Source organism: Danio rerio, chromosome 15, assembly GCF_049306965.1.
Source record: "Danio rerio strain Tuebingen ecotype United States chromosome 15, GRCz12tu, whole genome shotgun sequence".
Lineage (NCBI taxonomy): Eukaryota > Metazoa > Chordata > Actinopteri > Cypriniformes > Danionidae > Danio > Danio rerio.
The window spans coordinates 41,080,389-41,094,699 of record NC_133190.1 but is presented as its reverse complement, the minus strand read 5'-3'; the positions used below and the strand labels follow the sequence as shown (position 1 = coordinate 41,094,699).

Here is a 14,311-nt window from a genome sequence, read left to right as displayed (position 1 = left end):
TAAATTTCCCATTGTATTTTATTAACGTCTATCCAAAACCTAAACCCATCACAGTACTGTAAAACTATGAATTATTGTTTTATAATGTTACAAAAATGATGCTAAATTGATGGCATATCCACAGCTGTATCCTATCTAGGCTACACCATAAAACAGTAACATGATTAAAATACATAAAAGCATGATTTTGGAGTATTGTACTAGTCGAGATTCGAACCCAAAACAAATTTGGCAAACAGCACCATAGTGCACACGCACAGTCCACTAGGCCATACTAGACAGAGTCATGGTTATGATCATGCCAGTCAAATGCAGATTCTCCGGGTCTTGAAACGCCTCTGAAATGATCGATGCTTTGAATCGCTTTTGTCACGTGACCAAGTGTTTCGAAACACTTTAGTCACGTGACCTGGGTGTTTCGGATCATGCTTCGGTGCAGTGTTTCGAAACACTTGCGCTTCGGGATCTCGACACTGTGTCGAAACGTCAGTTTCACGTCAGCCATCCCTAAGCTGAACAAACCTTTAAGCAGTGATGGTGAAATGAAGCTTTCTGAACCGTTCAACTCAATTGTATCGAAAAAAGGTTTGTTACTCAAAGCTTTCCAAATCAGAGCTCGATGAGGATCTCTGCTGGTTGATGCGTAGAAAAGCACGGTGTTGCAAAAATGTCAAATGTTCACAACTCATTCCTGTAGTAGTAGAACAATAGTAATATAAACATATTACTCAATTGCTGTAGTTTTGTTACATATGAGGTATGTTACATTACACGACCAATGAGTGTAGTAAAATCAAAGGTATTCAAAAGTATTCATGTTTATCATATTCCAACTGATCCGACACCCACCCACTCATTTTGAGCTGGGATCGAATTGGTCGATTCCTGCATGGGAGGCGAATGCTCGAAGTAGGAGGATATGGGAGTAATGCTTTTTTTTTGTGCTGCACTCACCAGCTGCCCTACGTTACACACTACACTACAATATGCAGTCGCCTTCTTTAAAAACAGTTGTGAATAATACACTTATACACTTTAGTGTGATACAAAATCTTTTTACTATAAATTATTATTGTATTATCGTACAGCGCTTTGAAACAGTGGAAATGTATGTAATTGACACTTAATCTCTCGCTATACACTACTAACCCATGAGGGTGTTTAATCGTTTGAAGCAGTCACGTGGGTATAGGCGAAAATGAAGCTTCGGATGTCACTGATCACATGATTATAGCAAAACAAATCAAGCTCTGGATCACTGCTTCACTGTGAGATGCATATTTTTTTGATATATGCTTCGAAGCCTCAGTGAACAACGTCACATCACTAGTAAACAATTTTTAATAAATATTGTATAGTTTAATTTTCTTTATTGTTATTTTGTCACTTTCACTTTATTTTTTCACATTTGTGCCAAATAAATCACCTTTATATACAGTTGAAGTCAGAATTATTAGCCCACCTAATTTATTAGCCCCCCCTGATTTATTATTTACTCAATTTCTGTTTAACAAAGAGAAGGTTTTGTTTTCAGCACATTTCTAAACATAATAGTTTTAATAACTCATCTCTAATAATGTTTAATAAATAACTGATTTATTTTATCTTGGCCATGATGACAGTAAATATTATTTTACTAGATATTATTCAAGACATTTCTATACATCTTAAAGTGACATTTAAAGGCTTAACTAGGTTAATTAGGGTAACTAGGCCGGTTAGGGTAACTAGGCATTGTAATTGTAAAACGATGGTTTGTTCTGTAGGCTATCTAAACAAAATATAGCTTGAAGGGGCTAATAATTTTGACCTTAAAATGGTTTTAAATTTTTTTAAATTGCTTTTATTCTAGTCGAAATAAAACAAATAAGACTTTCTTCAGAAGAAAAAATATTAGCAGACATACTGTGAAAATGTCCTTGCTCTGTTAAACATAATTTGGGAAATATTTAAAAAAGAAAAAACGTTTCAAAGGGTGGCTAAAAATTCTGACTTCAACTGTGTGTGTGTGTGTGTGTGTGTGTGTGTGTGTGTGTGTGTGTGTGTGTGTGTGTGTGTGTGTGTGTGTGTGTGTGTGTGTGTGTGTGTGTGTGTGTATATATATATTATAGGTGGGCATAGATTTTTTTTTAAAATTTAGATAATCTTGGAATTAATCTAGATTAAAATAGCTTATTTGAACTCTGCCGAAGTCATTTATAATACGTGTGCTACCCAAATAAGTCTTTCAGAACGGGTTTCTCAAGCCAGGTAGCGCATTAGACCAGGGGCTCATCTCCTGTTTCCAAAATGCATCACAAACTGCTTGAGAAACTGTTCTACTACAATAATTGGTTCAATAAGATGTACTTGTGTTTACAAACTGTTTATTCGGTTAAACATGAATTTTGAACTGTTGACCTACATAAGCTCAAAACAGCAATATTTGATTACCTTAATCTGACTAAAGTCATAACTGAACTAAACATAAATGGAATTAAAACATGTGGAGTATGCATATATTAGTCGCCTTATTGAAGTAAACACCACGGTCTTTGGGACCTTTTGTCATATTTTCTGATAAGATCCACACGTGGCTGTCAGTAAGGGACCAACCGCAAACACACATACACACACACACACATCGCGAAAAGCAAAGTTTTTTTTTTTTTTTCATTTGGCGTACGTTATTAAATTCCATAACACTCTTACCAGTCCTTAATCCCTATTTGCTTCTAATACCCCAGTTTGTCACGGGGGATGAATGAAATGTTTGTGAGTTAAAGTGAAACTGCTGAACTGCAGTTAAAGTCAGGCATCCAGCTGATTTGATTCAGAAGGGCACTCTTTTGTTAGATGGCCCACCGGTCAGGTATACATCCAAGCTAAACTATCAAGGTGAAAGTCACGCGATAAGAGTCTAACGCAGCACATAATAACGGCCCACTACTAATATATATATATATATATATATATATATATATATATATATATATATATATATATATATATATATATATATATATATATATATATATATATATATAATTAAAAACTTTTTTTGCATTTAAATAAAATAATTTATATTTTGAAGTGTAGAATAATGATATTAATGTAATTAATTGTGAATTAATTTATTTTTTATATTTAAAATAAAGTATTTACTATAAAAAATTGCTACATATTCATGTATAATACAAATATTCATTCATTCTCCTTCGGCTTAGTCCTTTATTTATCAGGGGTCGACATAGCGGAATGAACCAACATCTATTCCAGCATATGTTTTAAGCAGCGAATGCTCTTTTAGCCGCAACCAAGTACTGGGAAAAATAATACATATTTTTATATATTTAAATTAAAAGCAAGCTAAAAAAAAACTATAAAACAGTACTTTATTATTAATTTATTTATTAAATTCATCAAATTAAATCAAACATAAGTAATATTTAGAAGTGAGTAGTACAATGCTTTGACTACTAATACTCATATTTCAAGCTCTACAGTCAATACAAGAGTGCAGTTCCTATTTTAGTTGTGGGAACATTGTGTCAGTAGTTCAAAACGTGAAAACCACCAGTTTATAAATGTACCAGAGACTCATTACAAAACAAATACCAATTTTTCTTAGTATCTCAAAGCATATCTGAAAGTCAAGACATGCTCTGGTACAGCAAAACATTATTTATTTAGCAAGACACAACCAATATGTGATTACCTCAATATCCAAAGACTAATTCTGAAAGCTAGGCACAATTTATCAAAGGCCATGTTCCCTGCTACGCAAGACGTAGCCAAGCTTTCTTTTTTAATTCACTGAGAGTAAGACGACCGCTAGGAAATATAACTCATGGTCTGGAATGTCCCACTCATTAAACACAAAGCTTTTATGAACCAACAATTCATCAAATATTAACGATATGTTTGTAGAGGCGCACACAGGCCTAAATTTATGGAGTTACCATTACACTTAATGAAGTATTATGTCTTTATGATACCAGTGACTAAAACACGGCCAGCTGACATGGAGTGTGGTTTAAGTGAAAAACTGGCAGAAGCTGCAGCTCACAATTAGAACTCGGTACAATATGAAAAAAGGCTTACTTTACATAATGTACTGTATGGGGCATTGCTCATTTTCAGATGTGGAAGTTTCTATACACACAAACTAAAGATCCTACTGTAGCATTATAGGACGAATGCAGTTAATGCAATGCAAATGAGCGCATGTATTTGATGAAGGCTAAAACATTGGGGTTTCTTCAAGATCTTTTGCGCTGTTGGCTTCAGTATTAAAAAAAAAACAGATGCAAGATACTTTTAGGTGTTACTTTTAGAGCACTTTAAAAAAGGCAAGAGATTTCAAAAACACACTTTTTACTAGGACTGGGCAATTTGACCTAAAAATCTAAGGGCCCTATCATACACCCGGCGCAATGTGGCGCAAGGCGCAATACTCTTTTGGTAGTTTCAGCTTGGCGCAAGAGTCGTTTTGAGGCGTTTCGCTACACTGTGTAAATAGCAAATGCATTAGCGCTCATTTGTGCGCCCATAGGCGTTCTGATCTAAAAAGGAAGGCGTACTGAGGCGCATTGCTGGCGTGTTGCTATTTTGAGAAACTTAAATAGATTTTTCATTAGACCAAAACAAACCCGGTCTAAACTCCGGCGCAGAGTTGCGCCTCGCTTACACACTGCTTAATACGCACAAGAGAGCAAAAGGCAAATATCTTTACATATGAAAAAATTTAAATATTAAGGGAATATATATAGGATATAATAAGAATAGATATAGGATATAAACATATTATTTAGACAAAACATATTATTTTCTAGCCTACCTAAATATGAAAAATCACTGCTTTTATGCCTTCTTCATCTCGGGAGGCTTTTTCAGTTCATTTATAACAATTTGCTTTTGTATAATGTTATTATTAGTAGTAGTATTATTTATTATATCCATATTTATATTTGTTTTATTAAAAACAAGCTTAGATTTGCCCACCTGTCAGGTTTTAGAACATATGGGGCAAAGCATGTGTTTTAGGATATAACTCAGGTTTTTGAGCACATTTTGTTATTATTGTTCACTTATTCGTTTGCTGGAAATTAGAACTGAATTTAGAAACAGTTTTGAAACGAATATTTGCACTTAAACAAAATTTATTTATAGGCTAATTGATGTCTGTGTGTAAAGGTTTCCCTATCCAAGAGCGAAAGTGAAAGTAGATCATTTATCTCTCATTCTCACACAGTAGATGCTCTGTTTAACAGTTTTCTGTTAAAAAAACCTGTTAACTGTTAACCGTTTACTAGTGAAATACTCATTTTTTCCACTTAGACTTACTTTGCGTCCTGTAAATAGCGAATGCGCTCTTGGCGCGACGAAGCTGGCTCTTAAAGGGAATGGGAGATGAGACTCTAATTGGTTTATTCTCAAAACACACCTATAACTCATTAAGAAAATAAACTCAACCCTTTTAGACCATGCGCCACGGCGCAAAGTAGATTTTCCCGTCCTTAAATTAGCAAAAACGCGTTCTGACACGCCCTGAAAGCGTTTGCGCCCTGCGTTTTGCGCTCTGCGCATGGACTGTCAAAATAGAGCCCTAAATCTCGATTAATTTAACATTTTAACTCGATTACAATTAATGAACGATTATTTTATGTATTCATTTATTTAATTTTTGCCCTCTCTTACACTCACAAAAAAATATAATAAAAAAAAAATCACAGAAAGTCAGGGTCGGCATCAGTCACAGCGAGGGGTGTGCAAAAGCGTGAACGCTGCGCCAGACCATGCGCTGCACTCAATGCAGAAGTGTCAACAGAGCGGGGTCACATGACTCCACATGCGGTAGGGAAAGTAATTGAAAAAATGTATTGATTATCGATTATAGGTTCTGAATGTCGATTTCAATTGCTTTGATTAATCACCCAGCCCGACTTTATACTATGCAGTTTCTCCATTTGTCCGCATGAAAATAGAATATCAGGTGACTGAAACCAAGACTGGCGACACGGTAGCTCAGTGATTAGCACCTTCACCTCACAGCAAGAAGATCACTGGTCTAAGTTCTGCCTGGGCATTTGGCATTTCTGTGTGGAGTTTGCATGTTCTCCCCGTGTTTGCGTGGGTTTCCTCCAGGTGCTCTGGTTTACCCTACAGTCCAAAGACATGTGCTGTAGGTGAATTGAATAAACTAAATTGGCCGTAGTAAATGTGAGAATGTGTGGGTGTTTCCCAGTACTGGTTTGCAGCTGGAAGGGCATCCATAAACCATATGCTGGATAAGTTGGGGGTTCATTCCGTTCTGGCGACCCCTAAATAAAGAAACCAAGCTGGAGGAAAATAAACGAATGAATGATGGTATGGTGATAACTAGAATTTATATTTTACCCTATCCATCTGCAGTGTCTTGCATTTTTTTAGAAAGCAATTCTTCCTTTATTGACTGCTCACCTCCAGCTGTCTGTCAGTGTTTGCAGTGATCAGATATTCTCTCTTTCACACATACACATACACTCAGTCAGAGTCAGTCAGAACAGTAGTCAGTGATGTATAATGCCGGTCTTGGTTCACTTTACCATCACTCACACTTACACTTCTCCACATGCTTGTCTTGTTGCGAAAGGGGTAAATAAAATCAATAAGCCTCCATTTCACATTGCAACCATTTACTTCTCCATCAATAGCCCCTTGGCTGGAATTAAAAGCATGGTCATTTGCATATACACAATTCAATCACCTCCAGACTGAGCGTGACTGAGAAAGAAGAGTGACTATTTCATGATTAGAAAGAAGCTGCCATTGACATGCCACACATTCAGACATATCACCATCATTTCTTATATTTATGAATGAAAACATTCCTGTTGGAAAAAAGCAAAACATATTTATTTTAATTAAAATTACTCTTAAGACAAATGTCTAAAGAGTCAAGAGTTTATGTATCCAACTCTAAAGCAATTTAGTTGGTTTAACCAAATCAGTTTGAGCTTCTGACAATTCAGATGATCATGCAGGTGGATTAAAACCTATTACCCGTGTGTCAGTTTAGTGTTTGTGACAAAACAGGCCAAGCCAATTATTTTTTGCACTGCAGAAACCGTGAAACGCTGTGACTTTTAAGGTTTTAGACATTTTTTGTATCTTTTAATTAGGTTGTGATTAGGTTTTAATTAGGTTACATTAGGCACTAATTGGGTGGATAACAAAATATTGTCTCATGGTTTGTGTGGCCCTACAACATCTAGGTTATCTTGAAAAAAGGATACTTGACAATGTGCATCTGTAAAAATGAGCAAAATCTGGCATGTTTAGTCCTTTAATTTAATTCCATTCAAGTTTATTTGTATAGTGCTTTTCACAATAGTTATTGTGTTATAATATATTAAGTTTAATAATAGAAGATACTGGGCAACCAGCAAACATAGCATTACAGTAATCCAGTCTAGAAGTCATAAGAGCATGAACTAGCTTTTCTGTGTCTGAGACAGATAGCATGCTTTGTAGCTTAATAGGCCCAGAATCAACTTTGCAAGCACAACTTGAGCATACATTTAATAAGAGCCATATCAACTTAATATGATTGACATTAGGCTGGTTACCATTCAATCTGTTGTGAAACAAATATTTGTAAAGTTCGAAGAAAATGTCTAAATGTAAATTAGGTGTGTTTCCATCAAGTTATTAGAGCAGCTAATTGTAGTATTGGTAGACTAGTCGCAACAAGGCAAGCATACTAGAAACAGTTAATTAGTCACATGGGTTTAATGTTTACTACTTCAAAGTTTGTTCATCTCCAATTATTCTAAATAACACATTTTCACAAACAACAAAGCGTAATTACTTTATACATAGTTTTTATTTTTGCAAATGAAGGGACTTTATTTCAACATTTGGCTTTTCCATCACTCCATTCCCATGCAAACTGAAACACACTTGGAAAACAAAGTAATTCCTTCATTCCTCTTAAATGACATTAATTCTCTCTTCCTTTTCATACGCCTTGAACATTATGCTAGTATGTTTCTATAAACAACACATTTCAGGCAAATATGGAGCTGTGCTCTCTATTAGATCCCTTTTAAATTCCTTTTCTGGTAAACAATGCAACTTTCCAGATCCCACACACGCACACGCAGATACAGTTAAAGTCGGAATTATTAACCCTCCTGAATTATTAGTGCCCCTCTATATTTTTCCCCCAATTTCTGTTTAACGGAAAAAAAAAAATTTCCCCAACACATTTCTAAACAGGGTGGCACAATATATTGTTTCAGCATTAATATCGCAATGTGTGTGTTTGCAATAGTCATATTGCAGTATATGCAATGTTGGGTTGGGATAATAGCTGATCAGCACAAAAGTTGGGTTAGGGTTATAATATATAGTGTTAATATAAGAGATTTGAGTCTTGGCAAAGTATAACCATAACATTGAAACTGTCATTTGCATGTGTTTTAAAGGCATTTCACGAGAGATTAAAGCATTTGGGCACAAAAAAGTACATTTGTGCAATACAGTAAAGACTATACAATTTTGGATGCATTTACACTGCATGGTTTAAGTGACTCAATTCCGCAGAAATAAAAAAATCACATGGATTCCGATTTACTCAAATCAGATTCAGGCCTTGTTCATATGTGGAAATTTATCCAATACGAACTGGATCTGTGCCCTCGTGTCTGCAGTGTAAACACGTAGATCGGATTTTCACCTGTCAATGCAAGTCGCGCATCATTAAAAACCATAGTGAAGGACGTCAAGTCAGATGCTAACATTTCAGAATAGAGTCCCAAACCTTAAACTTCATGAGGACTAAATACGCCTTTATATTGTCATATAGCACACGTATTTAAGCATGTTAAAGAGAGAGGGAGAGAGAGAGCAACATCTGCCATGTAACCAATATAAACTAATATAAAACTGTGGCATACATCACGTGCATAAATAAATCACGTGCATAAATCACTCCATGGACATTACATTAAGATCCCACTGGTTTAAAAAGTCCTAGATTAAAAGAAGAAGGTCAAATTAGAACTTTTATGTCAAAAACTATAGTAAAACAACAACTCAAAATTTAAAAACTTAAACCATGTGAACACATTAAATACAGGAACGGAGAAAAGAGCGCTCTTTTATTATCAGCTGTGAGTCAGCACCCCCTCTTTTTTTTGCGCCTTTGTCGTGTGCTGTGTAAAAGCAGACAATCGGATATGAGTCACGTTTAAAAGATAATGTAAGTAGATCAGCAAAAAAAAAAAAATCGGATAGTCACAAAATCGGAATTGAGCATCAAGATCTGCATTGTAAATGCTGCCTTTATGTACCTAAATACTGTTTAAATCTCTGGAAAACACTGTTTATTTGACTTTTTTCATTGCTCTATTGTAATTATTTTGTTTGTAATTTGTTTATTATTTTTAAACATCATTTATACCCTTACAAAATCACCCCAATCAATCTAAATGAACGATTTCTTTCCAAAAAGTGCTATTAAAGCTGTTGAATTTCATCTGGTGAAATTGTATTCATATCGCAATATATATTGCAGAAAAACAAAATATATCAATATCAGATTTTTTTTCAATATCGTGCAGCCATTTTTCTAAACATATTCGTTTGTTCTGTAGACATCTGGAAAAAATATTGCTTAATATTAGCCTAGCCCAGTGGTCCTCAAACTTTTTTCATCAAGTACCACCTCAGAAAAAAACTGTCTCTCCAAGTACCACCATAATGAGCAGTATTGAAATACAGCGTAGTAAGCCCAATAAAGCAGCTACAGTTCTGCACAGTTCAAAAACGTGGCAGATTAATTCCTGGTATTAAGAATATTTATTATTGTCAGCCACTTTATACATAAATAGTCTGAACACTAACACTGTACTGTGCTGATATGTAAAAACTAAACTAAACTAAAAACGTCAACATTTATATTAAAATGTGTAAAAGGTAAAAAGATAAGTGCTGTACTTAAATGTAAAGTATTAACATATAGTAGCCAATTCATCAACACCTAAAAATGTTGCCTGGACTGCAGAAATATAGGCTATATGTCATTTAATGAATATCATTATATGTCATTTTTGTAGGTAAATCATTTTTGATACATTTTGAAATAGTTGTAGCATATGTACATATTACATATTTGATTCCTCCGCATATCACTAGAAGGAAGCCCACGTACCACTAGTGGTACATGTACCACAGTATCAGAACTACTGGTCTAGCCAAAATAAAACTAATAAGATCATATCTGGAAGAAAAAATATTATCGCTTGCTCTGTTAAGCAACATTTGGAAAATATTTAAAAAAGAAAAAAAAATTGCGGTAGGGCTTATATTCTGCCTTCAACTGTACATTAACACACTAAAAGAAAAGTAAAACATTACAAGGTAAAACAAGGCCTCTTTAAAACTTAAACTCATGTAGTCAATATCCCAACAACCTGCTTCTTCATTGACAAAAGTAGGCGCCATGAAGAAGACTAATTCCCCTGATCAATACCCACTTCCACAATGGGCTAGAGTTCAGCGTGGATGGCGGTGGTCAATGACTCTCGCTCTGGACACCGGCCCAGGACAGACAGATTGGTGAAGAGTCGGACGACTAGCGTCAGGCGCCTGGATTCCTGTCATCCTCTCCCCCCCTCCTTCTGTCTGCTAGATCAACATGCGCCGCGGCTCTCAAACACAACAACCTGTTTGAGATTAGCCATTGAACGGGCTGCTCTGCATAACGACAGCCACACAGGCGTCCACAATTACATTGCTTTTATCTTGTCACGTCAGGATCCGTTTAAGTAGGTGTCTGTAAGGAGCTGTCCGTGGTTCTGAATGCCGTCGCACCGCTTCACGCTGTGGAGGTGTGGATGCCGCAGACGTGCTGTCCATCCAACTGTCAGAATGTAATTATATGGGAGTCTTGGAGAGAGCCAGGAAAAAAAGGGAGGGGAAATAACACAGTTGAGGTCTTGGAGGGCAAGTGTGCCACCGTGGATTTCGGCAAACATTTCATAAAACTCTCTAAAGCGTGGCAGGCCGGTGCCAAATCACAGAATGCTTAGACACCACATTCGAAAGAGGGGAGATTTTCGGTGATGCAGACACAAGCCAATTACATTCTCCACTGCTGTAAGAATGACATGCTGTGATCATTTCTAAGGTTTTTAGAAAAAAACGTTCATCTTAGCTCAAATTAGGGTGAGATAATTTTAAATGTCTCGTGGTGAGTCTGGCGGTAAAACATCTAGTTCATTTTTGACTTTGACTAAACTTCAAAAAGTGTAAAATAAAATAAAATAAAATAAAATAAAATAAAATAAAATAAAATAAAATAAAATAAAATAAAAAATAAATAAAATAAAATAAAATAAAATAAAATAAAATTAAATTAAATTAAATTAAATTAAATTAAATTAAATTAAATTAAAAATAAAATAAAATGTTTAGGAACAAAGTTAAATAAAAAAACTTTGTAAATGCACTTATTGTCTCGATTGTTGAACAAAATGATTTTTTAATATTCTATGATGCTCCATAAAATAAAAAAAAACTTGATGAAGAAAGTTAAAATGAAAATTATTAAGTAAATGCATTTGTTGTCTTGGTTGTTGAACAATATAAGCTTTTATTGAATAAAAACATCTATACTAAGACCATATACCAAGAGTATAAAAGTCATTAGGCTATATTTTGACGATCCATGCGCAAAGTGAAAAACGCAGACAAATGCATTGTCAAATGTCAGAATCCACTTTTGCTAATATAAGGACGTGAAAATCCGCTTTGCGCCGTGGCGCATGGTCTAAAAGGGTTGAGTTTATTTCCTTAATGAGTTATAGGTGTGTTTTGTGAATAAACCAATTAGAGTCTCATCTCCCATTCCCTTTAAGAGTCAGTTGCGTTGCAACTTTACATGACGTAAAGTAAGTCTAACTGAGCGTTTCACTAGCAAGAAAACAGTTAAACAGAGCATCTACAGCATGAGAATGAGAGACAAAGCCTCCTCTTTATTAACTTTCACTTTCGCTCTCATGGATAGGGAAACCTTGTACGCACAGAGATCAGCCTATAAATAATTAATTTTCTTTGTTAAGCCCAAAGATTTGTTTTAAAACTGTTTCTAAATTCAGTTCTAATTTTCAGCAAACAAATAAATGAAGATAATAACGAAGTGTGTTCAAAAACCTGAGTTATATTCAAATACACATGCTGTGCCCCATATGGTCTAAAACCTGACAAGTGGGCAAATCTAAGCTTGTATTTAATAAAACAAATATTAATATAGATATAATAAATAATACTGCTAATAATAATAACATTATACAAAAGCAAATTGTTATGAATGAACTGGAAAAGCCTCCCGAGATGAAAAAGGCATAAAAGCAGTGTTTTTTATATTCATATATGCTAGAAAATAATATGTTTTGTAATATTTTAATCCTATATATTTCCTATATATCCTATATATATATATCTATATATATCTATATATATATATATATATATATATATATATATATATATATATATATATATATATATATATATATATATATATATATATCTACTTATTATATCCTATATATATCCTTAATATTTTAATTATTTTTCATATGTAAAGATATTTGCATATTGCTCTACATCTTGTTTGTATTAAGCAGTGTGTAAGCGAGGCGCACAACTAACACGCTCTGCGCTGGACAATAGATCGGCTTTGTCCTGGACTATAGAACAGACTATTATAGTTTCTCAAAATATCAACGTGCCAACAATGTGCCTCAACAAATTTTTTTTTTTATTATTATTTATTTATTTATTTAAATTTGTTTGTAACAAACCTATAAAAATAAGCCTGTTTTTAAATAAGCCTGTATTAAAAATATGTTCATTAAAAATAAGCTTATTATATAAATAAATCTATAATAATACAATTGAATAAGTCAGTGTCATTAATATTTTATGATGCTGCATTAGCCTACATTTAAAAATAGATATTACAAAAGGCTAATACCATAAAAATGAAAGAAAGAATCCTTTCAAAATAACCACTCACTGAATATAGTGAACATGTTTTGTATCATTGTTTCATTGACCAATCAGAAGCCAAAACATCAACATGACTCAAATTCTCTGCTACAAAAAAACCAACATCAACTAACTCATGTTTCAGCACAAAATTTGGCCAATTACCACACTTTTTGTTTACTTACATCAATGAAGCAAGTTCCAAGATAAGCCAAAGCATCAAGGCCTGCGTGTCTCCAAGCAACTAACTGTTGTATAATCACACTCATAATTCTGGAACTTTTGCAAAACTTGGCCCCAAGTAAGAGTTTCAGAAACATTTTTTAAAAAGCAAGTGTCTCAGCGCAACCACTAGTAGAAGGAATCTGGCCAAGACTCAAGAAAACAGTCCTTTAACACACCAAATCCATCAAGATGCTGCTTCAAAGTCAGCTTGCATGCACTTACACTGACATAAAGTCCAGCAATGAAAGTTGACATGCAACTAAACCTAATCATTCGAAACCAAACGATCTGATGGAAATCTGACAGATCATGTACAGCAAGAATGATATCAAATAGCACATCGTATCCACTCCAAAGTGCACTTAACGGTAATCTAAGACTAATGTTAGAGAACTGTGACTGACTTCCATCAACGCACCATGTGAGGACCGCATTAAAGCACATGCACACCCACAAATGAACTCCATCTCGCCTGTCCTACCTCTAACAGCAGGTATCTTCGCTGCGAAGCTTGAAAACGCATTTGCAATGTATTTCCAGCAGACAAGGGGAAACTGATCTCCAAATAGTCTGCGCACGGTTGGGATTCCTGCCCTCTCGAACACACAACTGGCAAAGCACTCAGCCTTCCTCCCGAGCTCATCCCCTCTGCAAAGAGAGAGAGGGAGCGAAAATGAGAGAGAGCGAAAGAGAAGAAAGTGAGCCAGGGGGATGGAGAGAGATACACGCACACAAAAACAGAATAGAGAGAGACTTTCCTTTTTTAAAATGCTATTTATTTTACTATTAAAAACATTTCATTACAAAAACACAATCAGTTTATTTTATTCACAGTCAAAGAAAATATTTTCTTCTGCTAAGACCAAACCTTTGTTAATGTTGGTGCAGAGAGAGAGATTTTTAAAAAATACACAAATCATAAAAGCTAAATTGACTCAACCAATCAACACAACTAATCTTAAATAAATAAAATGACAATTTTACACAACACCATAAATCAATTCAAACTATAAGATCATACATTACTTTAAAAATTAAAATTTCATAAAGGTTTCATAGTTTTTTA

General features: G+C 34.6%; 1 protein-coding gene across 1 annotated transcript in view; it reads right to left on the bottom strand.

Moving 5' to 3' along the window:
* robo2 (roundabout, axon guidance receptor, homolog 2 (Drosophila)) overlaps positions 1-13,898 on the bottom strand; it is an 866,533-nt gene extending 852,635 nt beyond the window's left edge. The window contains exon 1 of the mRNA XM_073923230.1: positions 13,727-13,898. The gene's annotated coding sequence lies outside the window, so the exon portion shown is untranslated. The remainder of the gene's footprint in view (positions 1-13,726) is intronic.
* Between the last annotated feature and the right edge of the window lie 413 nt (positions 13,899-14,311).